Genomic DNA, 17,994 nt, shown 5'->3' with positions numbered 1-17,994 from the left:
GTGAGAATATTAAGTCAGCCATCAGGAACATTACATATTTGTGTTTTCTATTATTGGATTGAAATATCTGAGGATGAGTTCTTTGCTACAAAAAAAAAAATGTTTATTTAGCACACGACTCTGTTCGGCATTAACCAGCATCATCCCAGTTCCTACAGGAAATAATGAGAGATGTTGAATAACAGTAGGAGTGTATGTGAAAAGGCAAGGCAGGATGTGTGACAGAGATGGAGACAACTCAGTAATGACCTTCAAGCAGATCTCACCTATTGAAGACCAAGGACCTAACATATCCATGAGCCCTTGGGAGTGGGGGCTGCGTTCTGGTCTGGATATGGCTGTAATCTCTCTAAGCACAAATGTGGACTGGGGCTGGGTGCACCAAGCTGGGCTAGACGCCAGCACCATCTGGCACTCTGAAGAACCTGGGTAGATGTAGAATGCACTAGGCTGGGTCTCTGCCCCTACTGAGCCTTTCAGCAGTAAATGGGTATGGACAAGCCTTGGCTGGGGTGAAACAGCCAACACCAAGAACTGGAATGGATTGAAAGCCAGTAATGAGGGCCAGCCCATGGAACCACCAGTATGCGCAAGACCTGGCATAGGGAGAGATTTTGAAGGAGGAACTTGCGAAAAATTCCTCTGTTGGGACACAGCCCCTACAGGTGAGTGCAAGAACCATGATATGGAGCAACCCAGACCAGGCCAGAGGAAGATACCCACCATCATACGTATGGCATAGGTTGGAGGCAGACCAGGCTGAGTCCGTTTACATCAACCACTAGTGAATCCGAGCACCAGCATAGAGTGTGGGTCAGGCCAACTTCGGTCACAACACATACCAGTGCACATTAAGCAAGGCCAAGATGAGATGAGCTGTACCAGATTTGGCCACAGTGCCCAAACAGCACATGTGAGAACCGGGGGTTGGGGGGGAGAGGCAAAGCCAGTAGGGGAATACGGGCTTCCCTGCTGGACAACCACTCCCACTGGAGAGCATGACCAGGCAGGGCACAACACCTGTGGGCCTGATGTGAGCTAGATTGGGGAAGGGCCTGATTGGGCTGATTGTTCTGACTGGTGCAAGCAAAAACTAGAGTGGGTGAGGGCTGGTTGGACTATGCTGCAGATTCAGATTGCAGAGGATGGCACTGGGCAAATTCTGTTAAGTTAAATGCCAGAACCACCTGGAGAGTGCATAATCTGGGAGTTGGAGAGGCCTAGTAGAGAGATAATGGGCACCTCCCTCGTGGGTAATCACTCCCACTGAAGAGCACTAAAACCAGGACAGAGGCAAGAGTGACTAGACAGAAAGGCACCTGCCAGTATGTGTGTGAACTGGATAGCAGGTTGGTTGAATTGAAGTAGACTTCAATGCCCATTGACATGTACCAGAGCTAAATGGGATGTGGGACAAACTGAACAAGCCTGCGCTACATACTGGCATGCATGGGAACCAAGGTAGGGGGACAGGCCTGGTGGGGGTTATGGAGAGTCACCCCAACTAGGCTGCAGCTCCCACTGGTTTGCATGAGGGTCAAGAATGAAGTAGGCAGAATCGGGCTGGACTACAGCACCCATTGGTTCAAGTGGAAGACAGGGCTGGAAACAGAATTGACCCAGCAATTGCAACCACCAGCATGTGCTCAAGCTGATTGGGACGACGGACTGTGCCAGACCCTGAACTGGCAAGCACACACAAAAATCAGGTCTGGGATCACCTCAAATGAAGCTTCTTTGGGGATCCCTCCAACTGAACTGCTTATCTCAGAGCCCCAACCATGAAGAGACTATGCCAGCCAGTGGATTCTGAATAGGTTTCATTGTGATTAAAACAGCGAGATTGGCAGCAATTCAGAACTGTTGAACTGTCAAAGCTGCTTGAGCAGGACTCACATTGCTTGAGCTTGCCTCACATTGGGGACCTGTGAAGGGTAGGAGGCTGGATGGGCTTTCTCCCCTGACCCCAGACACAGGGGGAAAAGATAGTGTGGAAACAATGGTATTACGCACTTTCCTGTAGCTCTTGACCCTTTGTTTGCTAATCAACTAAGTAAGATTATTATAAAAATTAAATAAACTTAAAAAAAAAGAAAAAAGAAGGAGTGTTAGATTGTGGTATGGTAATCTCTTGGACATGAATGTGTTTATACTCATTAATTGTTCCATTAAATATGTGCTGTTCTGTAAATATCAACTATATTTTAATGAAGCTGATAAACAATAAAAAAATAATGAATAAAAAGTGGCTTCTGAGTTCAAAAAATGAACTTTAAAAGCATTTTTGTCTCTTATGCAATTGGATACTTTGATCTTGAAATAGATTTTCTATAGTAGCAAAAACCTTTTAATCATTTTGTTAGGTAGTAATGAATTTTGGGTTATGTGTAATTCCTATTTATTTTTAAAATGTATGTCAATGTATGTTGGAGTAGGATGCTTTAAAATTACTCTGTTATAGGAGAATGAGGACAATGGCAATTTTGATTGTTATCTCACACCAAAAAATTTCCATGTGGAGACAATGAGCAGAGCAATACTTGTTGAGAGAGCTTTCTTGATGGAGCAGTTGGCAAGGGGGTCTCTAAGGAAGGAGTTGCCAAAGAAGCTTGTCCACATCTGCCCTTTATAAAGACTAAGTGATTTTTGCACTATAAAGGCATTTCTGATTGGCCTATTTCTGAAAGTTAAATCTATGTATAAAACCACTCAGAGAAGAACAGTTAATCAAATCGTGGGGATTGCAATAACTGCAATTAACTGACCTAATTGCCTTTCGGCTAGCTAACTACCCTTTAGCCAACCTAACTCCTCAAAACTTAAATAAAATATAAAACAAAGAACAGAGGAAAATTTCAATAACTTGTAAATTTGAACAGTGAATAAATTGCAATTCATTCTACTTTCTACCTTTATATAGAACACATTGAAGTAAATTGAGTCCCCAATTTTCAAATATCTATGGTAGCTAAAGATAAGGATGTCTACATTTATGTCAACCAGTCCATTGACATTTTCCTACAGATTCCACTCATGCTGGCATTCGAAATCTTTGAGCAAGCTATAAATAAAGTAGATCCAGTGCCATGCACCAGCCAAAGCCATAGAAAATAATGCCACCTCGAATGGAGTTTGTTCATATCTCCATAAAGCACAGCAAGATTTATTTATCAGCTGAAACTATTATCTGTTTACTAGCCAGTTAATCATTAATCTGTTACTTTAAGGTAATATTCCTCTGGATTTCATTATTTCCTTATTGTTTATATAGATGTTAGGTGTTGTACTTACTTCGAGGCTCTTGAGACTACTATCAAGTAATCATTTAGATATAAAATAATCTAAGGTAGATGAGTAAATCAATTGAGATAGTGGCTATCCCAACCTAACCTCTGATTCTTGGAGAACACTGATTTTAGCCATGTCCAACTTTAATCTGTTGGATAAATATCAGCAATTTTGAGAGATGAGGTGGTGAGTTGAACTCCTACTGGTGGAGTCTGAGAGAAAACAGCTGAGTTGAAGGTAAAGATGTTGAGCCAGAACCCAGACAATTACATCCATGAATGTGAGAATTCCAAGAAACTGTGATGCTACCTTACATCCTTTTGAAATTCCACAAGAATATGTAAAAGCTTTAAATGCGCCCAAACTGGAATGGATGTTTGTGATACCATTCTTTCCTTCTCTGAATGTATTTCACTCTGATGGAATCAATTGCTTGGCTAAGTATCCAAAGAGCCTGATGACTGTCCTTTCGGGAACGTGTGATGGAGAGGTTAGAATTTGGAACCTGACTCAGCGGAGATGTGTTCGTAGAATCCAAGTGAATGAAGATTTTGTATGAGGAATGTGTACATGCTTTTGTGGAACTTCCTTTTTTTCTGTTGCTGTGGACCGAACTGTGAAGCAGTGGAAAAGGTTGGAGAAAAGGAGCCACCGCACATTAAATATGTGGATCTCTACTGGAAAGACCATCACTACTGGCATTGATCATCACTGGAAAGATCCTCTTTTGGCCACGGTAGCATAGCAGGTGAACTTTTGCGATAAACAAAGAACCGACCCTACATGTTCAATAAATTGGGGGTTTGACAGTACAAATGGTGTTAAATTTAGTGTAATTGAGACATTTCTCTTGGGAAGTTGTTCTTCTGACCGGAATATAATATTACATATTATGAGGCAAACTACTTCTCTGAGAGTTATCTTGAATGTGAAAACAAATACAGTCTTTTGGAGCCCTATGAAAATTTTCATTTTTACTGCAACAAATGAACATCACAATTTGCATAGTTTTGGTATGCGTGCTCTGGATGTTCCTGTGATGGGCCATCTGGACCACATCTCTGTAGCACTTGATGCAGATTACTCTCCAAAGGGGAATGAGTTTGTATCTGCTACTTTTAAATCTGCTAGACTATTTCCTGTGGACAAAAGTCGAAGCAGGAAAGTCTATCACACAAAGTGAATGCAGCACGTTATCTGTGTAAAATGGACTTCTAACAGCAAGTACATCATGTGCTGATCTGATGAAATGAACATCCATCTGTGGAAAGCCAATGCTTCTGAAAAGCTGAGTGTGCTTATATCACAAGAAAAAGCAGCCAATGAGTGTACCTCAAAGTTAAAGGAGAAACTTCTCCATCATCCTCACATAAAATGAATAGCTTGTCATCGACATCTAACAAAGTCTATCTATGGCCAGATACAGGAGCAATGCACCACGAAAGAAGCTCATGAACGAAAGAAAGTGAATTGCTGTAAACATAGCATGCCTGAATCAATGCCAATTGTGTCAGAGAGGAAGAAGGTCATAGTGGCAGTTGTCAAATAATATTTGGTATTCCTGCTAATCCTGAAATGAAACTGTTTACTTATGACTTGATTCTGCAAATAAAAGTGCTCTGGTTTAACAGTACAAAAAAAAACCCCAGCAATTTTTATATGAGAATAAATCTATAGCAAAGATTGCATTTCAAAACACAGATGATTCATTTAGAAAGCGCATATAGGCTAATGGCAATACATTTGAAAATATATATATATCTAAACTTCTCCCTTACTCTTCTCACCAAAAATAAATTTATAAGAGATTAAAGTTTTTAAACATAATATCTACCAGGAATAATTTATAAACTTGGAAAGGATAAGACCATTTAAGCTCAAATACAAAACTCAGTATACTACAAAGAAAAAGATGAAGAAAGCAATTTTAAATTCTGTTGAAGACAAAGAAAATGTAAGGAATGTCAGACTCAAATGAGAAAGAGCATGTGCAATACACATGACAGACTACAGACTATTTTCTAAATATACATAGAGCACTTCACACTCAGTAATAATAAACCACTCAACAGAAATCTGGCAATGTATATAAACATAAGAGTCTTAGAAACAAGACAAAATGCTCATCCATGGTCTTTAAAATGGTAATTAGTATCATAATGTGGAAATACTTTAATGCAATTGAATTTGTAAGAAACAAATGCCTTCATCATACACAGCATCAAGAGGGTGAAGAGAAACAGAAAGTGGAGAAGACTATCCATAAGCGAAGAGATATAAATTCTGTAAAAGGTGGTTTGTAGTATCAGCCAATGTTTTAAATGCTCATATTCTTTGACTCAGCTATTCCACTTATATCAGCAGATGCACACATATAGATGTGTGCATGTGCTTCATGTATTATTATTTATTTAAAAGATAATATCTTAAAGTTCATCAATAAAACAAAGGTTAAAGTATTCACACAAGATAGTATTTTATAGTTATTAAAATAATAATACAGGGAGACAGTGCTGAATAAGTCACTTGGAATTTCTGTATCCCTTATCACAGTGCCCAGGTTTGAGTCTTGGTTTATTTTCAATTCTAATAATGGCAAATGTGTGTATTCTGGGAGATAGCAAACAATAGCTCAAACACTTGGGTCCAAGCCCTTTGTGTGGGGGACCAGAGTTGAATTCCTGGCCCAGCCTGGCCCATCCATGGCTGTTGTGAAAATTTCAAGAATTAACCAGCAGAGAGAAGCTCTTTCTCCACTTCTCTGTCTCTCTGCCTTTCAAATACATAAAAATAAAATATTCTTTAAATAAAAAGGGTTATCTGTTAACATAGCTATATGAGTGTAACATTGTTACTTAAAATTGTGGGGAAGAAATTCCTTGAAAAGCGATTTTTAAACCATGATGTTTAGAGTATAGACATTGTTAATATTTGTACATGTCCACATCTAACATAGTTAAGGTTTAACTATAAAGGCAAATTCTTCTTTGCTTAATCCTTTACCTACAATCACTAGAAGCTAAATTGAAGGAGAAGCAGCAAGAGGAGACTCCTTCTGATAATTGATACCCCAGAAAACATGAGATCCAGCACTAGCCCAAATACCCAAGTCAGAGTTCTACTTCAACTACTCAGCTACCCAACTTTACTTCCTTGCATGACAGACATGCAATGAGAAGTCCAGGAATATTTATGAGTCAGTAATATCCACACTAACTTGCTAATACATACAATGCTAACAAAGATAGAGACATTGAAGAAATTTTAACTTTGAAGTCAATAGCACATGTATAATTCATGGAATTGTCTGCCTTTTTCTAGGAAATGATGTAACACTTTGAAGAAAAGGTATTTTGATGATCAAAAAGACTTATTGATCATAATTACTGGTTATTCTGAGCAAAACAACTATGTTTTTGTACAGGTCACTATGATTTCTTTGTTAAAGAGTTCTTCCATGAATCCCAGTGATAAAGTGAATTTTTAAGATCACCAAGAAATTTGTGAAAGCAGAGACTTGAGTTTTGAAGGTATTTATAGAAAGCAATTTCTTCTAGACCAACCATCTGTTTCCAGTTAGGACCACAAAGAAACCTTCAAAACCACAGGATAAGTCCTGTGTTCCTGGAAGACAGAATATTACTCACAGTTTATAATACAATCTTGCATTTAGAAATCACTCAATAAATACTAAAACGATTGCAGCACTTACACTGAAAGGAGAAAATAGGGGCAATCAATGAAATAAGATTACAGATTTTTAAGAAGACTGACATAAATTAAAAAATTGAAGATCTAATCACCAATGCTGCGATGCAAACTAGGGATATTTCTATTAATTCTCTAGTCATCAAAACGGTAGTAAGTAAATACTGCAAAATAAAATAGGAAATGGTCAAAGATCAAAGGGACACAGAGACAAGATTTGCAAGTAGCAGATTCCAATCCTCTATATTAAAAATTGCATAATAGAAGTAGATTAGACTTACAGGTGACAAGAAGTAATTATTTTTATACTAAAATGAAGTTGTCTTTGTTTAATGCCATCTTCCATAAGAATTTTAAAATAAAATAAAAAATTATCAAACTAGATAAAGACTCAAAAGCCTCTATTATCCCAAGAAGCCAACTTTAAATTTCCAAGGAGAAATGCATGCATAGATATAAGAAGAAAAAGAAATTAAAAAGCTGGCATGATGTCAATATAAAACACAAACATCACAACATATACTGCTACTATCACTTTCTCCATATTAAACATACCAACAAATAGTAGTATGAAAAATAAACTATTACATGTACATTCAATAAAAAATTAAATATACAATAAAATATATGTGAACATGAACCAAACAGAAGCCTTGTTGCAAAAGTAACAATATAGATGAATGTCACAAATACTAACGTGTTGTTCATATGACTACCTTTATATGATGTTCAAGAAAAGGTAAAGCTCATCTATGGTGATCCAAGACAGCCAACAGTTAACTCTGGAATACAGCAGTTCAGGGCATGAGGGAGTCTGCCACAGACGCAGATGCATTAGTTGAGTGTTGGCTAAGAGGCAATAGTTATAATAAAGTTCATCAAATTGTTCAGCCAGATTTTGCAGATTTTTCCGTACGAATGCTTTACCCTCAACGAAAAATTTTAAAGTCACTATTTTATAAAACAAAAACTCAGTGATGCTTTTTAACATTTTGAGTAAATTAGAAATTATTCTCCAAAACTTTGATCCAACCAGAGAGGAGAGTTGGTGTTCAGACGTGGTAGAATATATTACTCACAGGATATGGCATGTAGCTATAGCCTTTGGCTTACTTATTTTTTTAAATCTGTCAATAAATTTCCCGTCTAATTTATTTATAAAATCTATTAGATAAATGATAATTACTCATATAAACCAATGTGTTGAATATTACCAAAACTGAGCCAAGAGGCCGAAAGATTAGCACACCACGAATACTCTCACCTTCTTGGTCTTCCATTGCAAAATATCATAAGCTAAGCAAACAGAAAATTATCTTCTCACAGTTCTGAACAGAGGAAGTCCAAAAGCTGCTGATCAATTCAAGTTCAATTTATTTTATTAATGTTTTATTAACACAAAGAAAACAGATTTCATGCAGTTCACAGATGTGATTCTAAGATTATAATGTTTTACTCTCTTCCTCTTCATTTTTTTCTTTAAAAAAATTTTTTTTCAATAATCTTACTTAGTTGATTAGCATACAAAGGGTCAAGGGCTACAGGAAAGTGCGTAATACCATTGTTTCCACACTAATATCATCATTTTCTCCCTGTATCTGGGGTCAGGGGAGAAACAAATGAAGAAGCCACATCCAGCCTCCGACCCTTCACACGTCCCCAATGTGAGGCAAGCTCCGAGAGTCCTGCTCAAGCAGCTTTGACAGTTCAACAGTTCTGAATAGCTGCCAATCTTGCCGTTCCAAGCACAATGAAACCTATTCAGAATCCACTGGCTGACATAGTCTCTTCATGGTTGGGGCTCTGAGATAAGCTGTTCAGTTGGAGGGATCCCCAAAGAAGCTTCATTTGAGGTGATCCCAGACCTGATTTTTGTGTGTGCTTGCCAGTACAGGGTTGGCACAGTCCGTCGTCCCAATCAGCTTAAGCACATGCTGGTGGTTGCAATTGCTGGGTCAATTCTGTTTCCAGCCCTGTGTTCCACTTGAACCAATGGGTGCTGTAGTCCAGCCCGATACTGCCCACTTCATTCTTGACCCTCATGCAAACCAGTGGGAGCTGCAGCCTAGTTGGGGTGACTCTCCATAACCCCCACCAGGCCTGCCCCACTACCCTGGTTCCCATGCATGCCAGTATGTAGCGCAGGCTTGTTCAGTCTGTCCCACATCCCATTTAGCTCTGGTACATGTCAATGGGCATTGAAGTCTACTTCAACTCAACCAACCTGCTATCCAGCCCACACACATACTGGCAGGTGCCTTTCTGTCTAGTCACTCTTGCCTCTGTTGGTTTTAGTGCTCTTCAGTGGGAGTGATTACCCACGAGGGAGGTGCCCATTATCTCTCTACTAGGCCTCTCCAACTCCAGGATTATGCACTCTCCAGGTGGTTCTGGAGTTTAACTTAACAGAATTTGCCCCAGTGCCATCCTCTGCAATCTCATGCTGTGGCAAGGCCCAACCAATCCTCATCCACCAGTGCACGCGAAGTCTTTTTAAATTTTTCCAATAACATATTTTTAATTTGCTTTATAATTTAAAGGCCTAATGCTCCACTGTATAAAAAGGTCAACAAGTAACAAATAGAAAATCCACTTCAGTAGGAATATACACAAGGGCTATAATACATTCCAAGATGTCAATTTTGCACATATCTATATATAGATATAATTTGCTTGTGCCTTATATATTAGCTACCAAAAATGAGAGATAATATATGATGTGTGTCTTTTTTAGTCTGGCTTATTTCACTAAGCATAATGATCTCCACTTGCATCCATCATATTGCAAATGACAAGATTCCATTTGCTTTGTGGCTGAGTAGCATTCCATCATATATATTTATAAAAAAATTGGCTTTATCTAGTAATCAATGGATGGACATCTATGCTGATTCCATATCTTAGCAATTATTAATTGCTCTACTATAAATAAAAGGGCACCACTAACTCTTCAACCTCCTGATTTCATTTCCCTGGATATATTTCCAGGATTGAGATAGCCAACTCATATTGTAAATATATCTTTAGTCTTTTAAGGAATCTCTGTACTTTCTATCTTCCATAATTATAATTGTTTTCTTATTTCATATTGCGACCAGCAGCGTATTTGGGTGTCTTTCTCTCCACCAGCATGTTATTTTTGATTTTTGAAAGATACCATTCTAACTGGTTGAATGTGAAACCCAATGATGGTATTTATTTGAATTTTCCTGATAGCTTGTGAGCCTGAGCATTTTCTTATGTGTCAACTATCTGTATTTTGTACTCTGAAAAAAATGCCTGTTCACACCCCTTTTCCCTTTCTTAGAGTATTTTTGTTTTTGCTGTTGTTGAATTTCTTGAGCTCCTCAAATATGTTGGATACCAATCCTTTTTCAGATGCATGAATTGAACGTATTTTCTCATTCTGTTACTTGCCTCTTCACTTTCTTCATTTCCTCTGTTGTCCTGAAGTTTCTTTATGTAGTCTTATTTGCTAATTTTTTGTTTGTATTGCCTCTGCTTCTAAGTTCTTAGCCAAAAAATCTTAGACTATGCCTGTATGTTCCAGTGTTTCCCCTGTATTTTCCTCTAGTAACTTGGTGGTTTCGGCTCTTATGTTTAGAACTTTGCTCTATCTTCAGTGAGAATCTGGATAGCTTTCTGATGGATGCCTTCTTGTTATACCTTCTAATGAAGCAGAAAGAGAAGGATAGAAATAGAGTTTGGCTCCTCAGCTTATGAAAGAGCTTTTCTTATTAGGGTTCTGCCCTGGGAGATCAACTAATTTTAATTACCTCTGAAGACTCCTTTCCCCACATATGATCAAATTGGTGGTGGGGATTGAGAGAGTCTTATGGCGTCAACATATGAATTCTAAGAGGACACAATTTAGTAGTTAATAAGGACAAAAGCAGGGGTTTTAGAGAATTATTCCCCAAAATTTACGAGATAGCTAAACACTGATTTTTTTTGAGTACTCAAAAAATGCTTTTGTGGCATGCCATTTCATAACTCTGAATTATGTCTTACAGAGTAATGGAAAATTGAACTCATTCATTTAATGACATCTGGATAAACTGGAACATCTGGGTTTGATGTTTAAAATAAATCTGAAACCAGAGAATTTTTTTTTCTTATTTAAATCCTGCCTTATTTAGTTCAGAGAGGGGTTGGAGGGGAGCTTAAGCAACACCATCTGTTTCCAAGAGTTTTGAGAGAAGAGATCAGAAACACAAAACATAGAACTATAAGGCTAAATTCTCACCTTGCAAATGCTGGAATCCCATATAACCACCAGTTCATGTCCTGGATGCTCCAGTTACCTTCTATCTCCCTGCTTCTGGGTGGGAAAGAACTGGAGGGTGACCCAAAACTCTGGGACCCAGCATCTACATAGGAAACCCTGAAGAAGCTCCTGACTCCCGGGTTTGGATCAGCTCAGTTCTAGCCATAAGGCCATCTGGGGAGTGAACCAGCAGATGGAAAATATTTCTCTCTGTCTCTCCTTGTCTCTCTAAATCTGCCTTTTCAGTAAAAATAATAAATCTTTAGGAAAAAATACAATTACAAACAATTTGGGTACAAAGAATCTTTTAGTTTGGAAAATGGAATGGCATTGGCCCAGTGCCATGGCTTAATTAACTAATCCTCTCCCTTGAAATGCCAGAATCCATATGAGCACTGGTTCATGTCTTGGCTGCTTCATTTCCCATGTAGCTCTCTGCTCTGACTTGAGAAAGCAGTAGAGGATGGTCCAAAGCCTTGGATCCATGCACTCACTTGGGAGACCCAGTAGAAGCTCCTGGCTCCTGGCTTCAGCTATTATGGTCATTCGGGGAGTAAACCAGCAGATGGAATATCTTTCTGTCTCTACTTCTATGCAAATCTTGCTTTCCAATGAAAATAAACAGGCCTTAGGGGGGAAGAGGGAATGGCAGAAAAGAGTAAAATGTAGAGAAAATGCTGAGCAAGAGAATTTGTCTCCAATAAGTCAGTATAGGTAAGGAAAAATTTTTTTCAGAGAATGAAGTGGTTGTGCATAGAAACCAGCCCCAGTCTTTCACTTTAACATGGCAGCAAATAGTCAAGATTAATGGAATGCAGCCATTAGTCTTCAAAGGTGTCTGAGGTGCAGTGACAAAGGCTTACCTTGGACTACAGTGCCAGTGCCTAGAAGTTACTCAGATGGAAAGTTCTTCTATGTGAAGTATTGCAAGGGTAGTTGTTATGAGGGAACTGGTATCATTCCTAACCAGTACTAATGAATAAGAAGCCTGCTTCCTAGAAGCCTAATTCCTTAGATACATTTTTGTTTACAGAATTTTTAAAAGATTTATTTTTGTTTTGTTGGAAACTCATATTTACAGAGAGAGGAAGAGACAGAGAGGAAGATCTTCCATTCACCGATTCACTCCCCAAGGGCCCCAATGGCTGGGGCTGGGCTAATCCAAAGCCGGGAGTCAGGAGCTTCTTCTAGGTCTCTGATGTGGGTGCCGGGCCACTTAGGGACACTTAGGGCCACCCTCAGCTGCTTTCTCGGGCCACAGCAAGGAGCTGGATGGGAAGTGTAGCAGCCAGGACACTAACCAGGGCTTATATGTCACCCTGGCACATGCAAGATGGGACTTTAGCCATTTAGGCTATCATGCTGGGCCTGTAGAAGCATAATTCTACAATTAATTATGGAATACATCAAGGGTCCCCAAACTTCCTAATTTCCCATCTGTCACGCTTTCCTGATTGGTACTAGTATGTAAAAAGACATTTCATATCATTTTCCTGGTGCTCTTAAAAAGAGAATCCTTTCTTAAATATTTTCCTGTGAGAGCACAGGCAGGAAGACGAAATACCTAGAATGATCTGGCTTCCTACTAGGAACTAACAAACTGAGAAAAACTGCTGGATGTGTGGCCAGAGATGACTGAGTGCCACTGTCTCTTCACTAGAGACTCTGAGAAGGGTAACAGAGAGAACAAAACTTACCATACTCCTAGCTCCGCATCCCACCTAAACTTTGGCCTGTCATTCTGATCCTTAGTTCATTGATATATAAAAAGATAAATAACAATGGTATATACTACTGGTCTCTGATTGAACACTCTCATAAATTATATTTATTTTATTACGGAAGTTCAGTTAGCATATGATTATTAAAAAGAGGATTACACATTTAAATATTTTCTTTTTTTAAGATTTATCTTATTTTTATTGGAAAGTCAGATATACAGAGAGGAGGAGAAACAGAGAGGAAGATTTTCCTTCCTTGATTCAACCTCCAAGAGGCCACATCGGCCAGAGCTGTGCCAATCTGAAACCAGGAGCCCAGAGCTTCTTCTGGGTCTCCTATACAGGTGCAGACTCCCAAGGCTTTGTGCCATCCTCAAATGATTTTCCAGGCCACAAGCAGAGAGCTGGATTGGATTTCCCTAGGCAGCAGGGAAAGTACTGGCACCCATATGGGATGCAGGTGTGTGTAGGCGAGGACCTAGCCACCAGGCTACCACGCTGGACTCTTAAATATTTTCCTTATAAAAGTTTTATTTGTTTGCTCGTTCATTTGTTTTAAATGCAGAATTAGAGATAGAGGGGGGAAATCACACAGAGAAGTTCTTCCGTTCCCTAATTCACTCCCCAAGTGTTTGAAGAGGAGATGCAAATATTAACATAATTTAACAATGAAAATCAGACTGTAAAAATCAGCAGCATGTTTAAAAGTACAAAGGTAAAGTTAAAAAAATGTATAGCAGGAAAAAAAGTAGAAGAAATCCTAACTTAATCAGCTTTCAGAAAACTCAAAGTTTATGACAAAGTTGTCAGGTAGGGGCCATCACAGTAACTTGCAGGCCTGGGGAAGCAGCAAATGATAGTCTGGACCCTCAAACCATGTACCCATGTGCATGTACCCACAATGTGCAGACCCAGAAGAAGCTCCTGGATGCGGATTGTCTCCAGTGCAGCCATTTTTGGAATGAACCAATGGATGGAAGACACTCTCTCTCTCTCTCTCTCTCTTTCCTCTCTGTAACTGTTTTACATAAGAACTAAAAATCTTTAAAGAAAAGGAGAGAATCCAGAGTGTGAGCTGGAATGGTTTTTATGTTAACATGAGGGGGGAAAAAAAACCTTAAAAGAAAACTCACAGGTGTAGTGAGAAGGTTCAGTGGCTAAATCCTTGCCTTTCATGCACCAGGATCCCATGTGGGTGCCGATTCATGACCTGGCTGCTCCATTTCCCATCCAGCTCCTTGCTTCCAGAGGGGAAAGCACTAGAGAACAGCCCAAAGTCTGGAGACCCTTCACCGGCATGGAAGAACAGGAAGCTGCTTCTGGCTCCTGGCATCAGATGGGCTCTGCTCTGGCTGTTGCAGCCATTTGAGGAGTGAACCAGCAGACAGAAAATCTTTCTCTGTCTCTGCTTCTCTCTATAAATCTGCCTTTCCAATAAAAATAAATAAATCTTTTTTTTAAAAGAGAATGTGTTATTTCTGATATAAGGCAACCTTCATGCAAAATATAAGATCAATAGATGTATAGGTGAACATACATACACATGTACACTTATTTTTATCTAGAGCAACTGTATAGTGGAGAATAACATACTGAGAAGCAAAGATACAACACAGTATGCATCTCTACTCATGAATAAAAGATGGGCTCCCAATGAAATCATTAAATATCTTGACAATACAATACTACACTTTCTACCATTATCTATACCTACAATGTCACGATACACTTAAATAGCAGAATGATGGACTCATGACAGTTGCTGAGCTATAATATAGGAGAAAACAATGTGGGGGACAGAGGGGAAATAGGAAGGCTGGGAGGGGAAATCCCTGAAATGTATCATGAAAAATTAAAATTAAAAAATATTTTAAAAATATATCCCCATGAAAATACAATTAAAGAAGATGACCCATGGGGCAGCAGCATTGTAGCATAGTTTATTAAGCTGCCACCTGAGACACCAGCATCCCATGTGGGTACTGGTTCATTTCCCAGTTGCTCCAGTTCTGATCAAGCCTGGTATGGTAGCCTGGGAAAAATCTGTGGAGGATGAACCAAGTTTTAGGGCTCCTGCTAATTATGTGAAAAGCTGGATAAAGTTCCTGGCTCTTGTTTTTGGCCTGACCCAGTGCTACCAACTGCAGCCATATGGAAAGTAAATGATTGGGTGAAAGATGGCCTTCTATCCGTAACTCTAACTTACAAAATAAATAAATAAATCCTTAAAATTTTTGAAAACAATAAAAATCACTTCTGGGTAAAACAATCTTGCGATAAAAAAGTAATCCATCACAAATATGTAACTACAATAATATATATGTACCCCCTAAAAATACATGAAATAAAACTGACAGATTTGAATACATAAATAAACAACTCACTAATAGTTGGCAACTTCCAATATCACCTTAATACCACAGCTAGATGGAGACATAACAGGACAAAAAAAAAATATGACAGCCAATGTCCCTGAAGAACATTTACGCAAAGATCCTCAACAAAATACTAGTCAGCAGGATCCAACAGTACATCAGGCAGATCATTCACTTGGACCAAATGGGATCATCCCTAACATTCAGGGATGGTTTAATATTCGCAAGTCAATAAATGTGATACACCACATCAAAAAGTTGAAAAACAAAAACCATATGATCATCACACTAGATGCAGAGAAGGCATTTGATAAAACCCAGCACCACTTCATGTTAAAAACCTTCTGCAAGATAGGCATAGAAGGAACATTCTATAACACAGTTAGAGCAACATAAAACCCAATGCCAGCATCATACTAAATGGGGAAAGATTAGAAGTTTTTCCACTAAGATCTAAAGGTAGACATGGATGTCCACTTTCACCACTTGCTACATGTCAAAAAGAATGAAATTCTACAGTTTGCAACCAAATGTTACCAACTACAGACCATTATGCTCAGTGAAATAAGTCAATCCCAAAAGGACAGACACCATATGTTCTCTCTGATGTAAGGCAAACTTCATGCAAAATACAGGATCAATAGCCCTTTTAATACTGTTTTTGCTGCAATTAGCAGTTTTTGGCATTTTTGTTTTTATGTTAATTTCTTAAAAATAATTTCCTTTATCTTGTTAAATTTTTTAATGACTCATGGATCATAGAGTAGCATTGTTTGCTCTCAAAAGGTTTTTTTTTTTTTTCATTTCTTCATTGATGCATTGGTCATTCAGTAGCATGTTATTTAACTTTATGGTCCTGTAAATTTTTCAACTCTATCCCAGCTGTTGATCTTGTTTTATGGCTATTCATTTAAAGGTATGTATAGTAACTGTGTAACAGAGACTCTCATATCCAGATGTGAGGATATAATACACTATGTATCTCTATTTCCAAATCAAAAATGGACTCCCAATGAAACTGTTAAATATATCTTGACAATAGGATGCTGGACTCTCTGCCATTGTCCGTATCCACAATGTCAGAATACACTTAGATAGCAGAGTGATAAATTTATGACTGTTTCTGACTGTTTATCGTAAAAATAGAGGGGAAATCAGTGGTGGGTGAGGGAGTGTGGGGAGGGAGTAAGGGAAATCACAGAACCTATGGAATTGCATCATAAAGTAAAAAATCACATTTAAAAAAATAGTTGGTGGCTTCAGTCATTCACTTTCAACTACAACAGAACACCTTCACAGAAGATCAGTACAAACCAGACTTGAGCCATATGATAAACACATTTGACCAAGCACATTGATAAACCAATTAAGATTATATTTCACCCTTTTCTTAGAAACAGGCCCAAAAAACCAAAAACAATACAGGGAGGGGGCAGTTTTCACAAAACTACTTCAAATGCAAGTATTTAAGATTAAGTGCTATTGGGCCCAGCGTGGTAGCCAAGCAGCTAAAGTCCTTGCCTTGCACTCGCTTCCAGAATCCCATAGAGGTTCTGGTTCTAATCCTGGCAGCCCCGCTTCCCATCCAGCTCCCTGCTTGTGGCCTAGGAAAGCAGTCAAGGTTGGCCAAAATCCTTGGGACATTGCACCCACATGGGAGATCTAGAACAGGCTCCTGGCTCCTGGTTTCGGATCAGCTTAGCTCCGGCTGTTGCAGCCACTTGGGGAGTGAATCAATGGATGAAAGATCTTCCTCTCTGTCTCTCCTCCTCTCTGTATATCCAACTTTCCAGTAAAAATAAATAAAGCTAAAAAAATATTAAGTGCTATTGGTGTTTGAGTAATTTTTGACAAGCACACCAAGCCTAAACCTTGGAGCAAATAATAATCCTTTGAACAAAAAGTCTGGAACAAACAGGAATTCACATGGTGAACAATGAAACTAGATCCTTACCTGAAATCATATACCGCAATTATCTGCAATGGGTAAAGACCTAAATACAAGGCTTATTATTACAAAACTCTGAGAAAACAATGCAGATGTAGATGCTTCATGTTCTTGGATTAGACAGGATTTCTTTTATGTGACATCTAAAACACACAATAAGAAAAAAAAGTAGACAAATTGGATCTCATCAAGAATAAAAACACTTGCGCTTCAAAGACATTATCAAGACAGTTCAAAGCGTCGAGAATCCAGAACATCTAAGTAGCTCTTAACAATAAACAGTAAGAGATAAACAACCCAATTTTTGTTTGGGCAAAAGATTTGGGTAGATATTTCCCAAAGGAAAATATAAATGAACAGCTTGCACATGTCAAGATACTCCACATTATTACTCATAAAGAAAAAATGAAAAATCAAAACCATAAATTGATGCCACTTCATGCTCACTTGAATGGCTATAATCAAAAAGACAGATAATAGCAAGTGTTGGTGAGGATGTAGAGACATTGGAACCTTTATCCACTGCTTTTGGCAATGTAAAACGTTGCAGCTGCTTTAGGAAATTGTCTGGCATTTCCTCAAAAGGTTAAACATAGAGTTATCATATTACTCAGCAACTCAATTCCTAAGTATGTATGTATGTATGTACATATATATATATCTATATATGTATATATATATACACAC

At 38.5% G+C, this 17,994-nt stretch overlaps 2 pseudogenes; both read left to right on the top strand.

Moving 5' to 3' along the window:
* Positions 1 to 214: 214 nt before the first annotated feature.
* LOC121146257 lies at positions 215 to 4,837 on the top strand (annotated as a pseudogene).
* Positions 4,838 to 5,447: 610 nt separating this feature from the next.
* LOC121146256 overlaps positions 5,448 to 17,994 on the top strand; it is a 33,829-nt pseudogene continuing 21,282 nt past the window's right edge.

Source organism: Ochotona curzoniae, unplaced genomic scaffold (genome assembly GCF_017591425.1).
Source record: "Ochotona curzoniae isolate NIBS_2020 unplaced genomic scaffold, NIBS_Ocur_1.0 scaffold_3890, whole genome shotgun sequence".
In the NCBI taxonomy this organism is placed as follows: domain Eukaryota; kingdom Metazoa; phylum Chordata; class Mammalia; order Lagomorpha; family Ochotonidae; genus Ochotona; species Ochotona curzoniae.
This window is presented reverse-complemented; position numbering and strand designations above follow the sequence as displayed.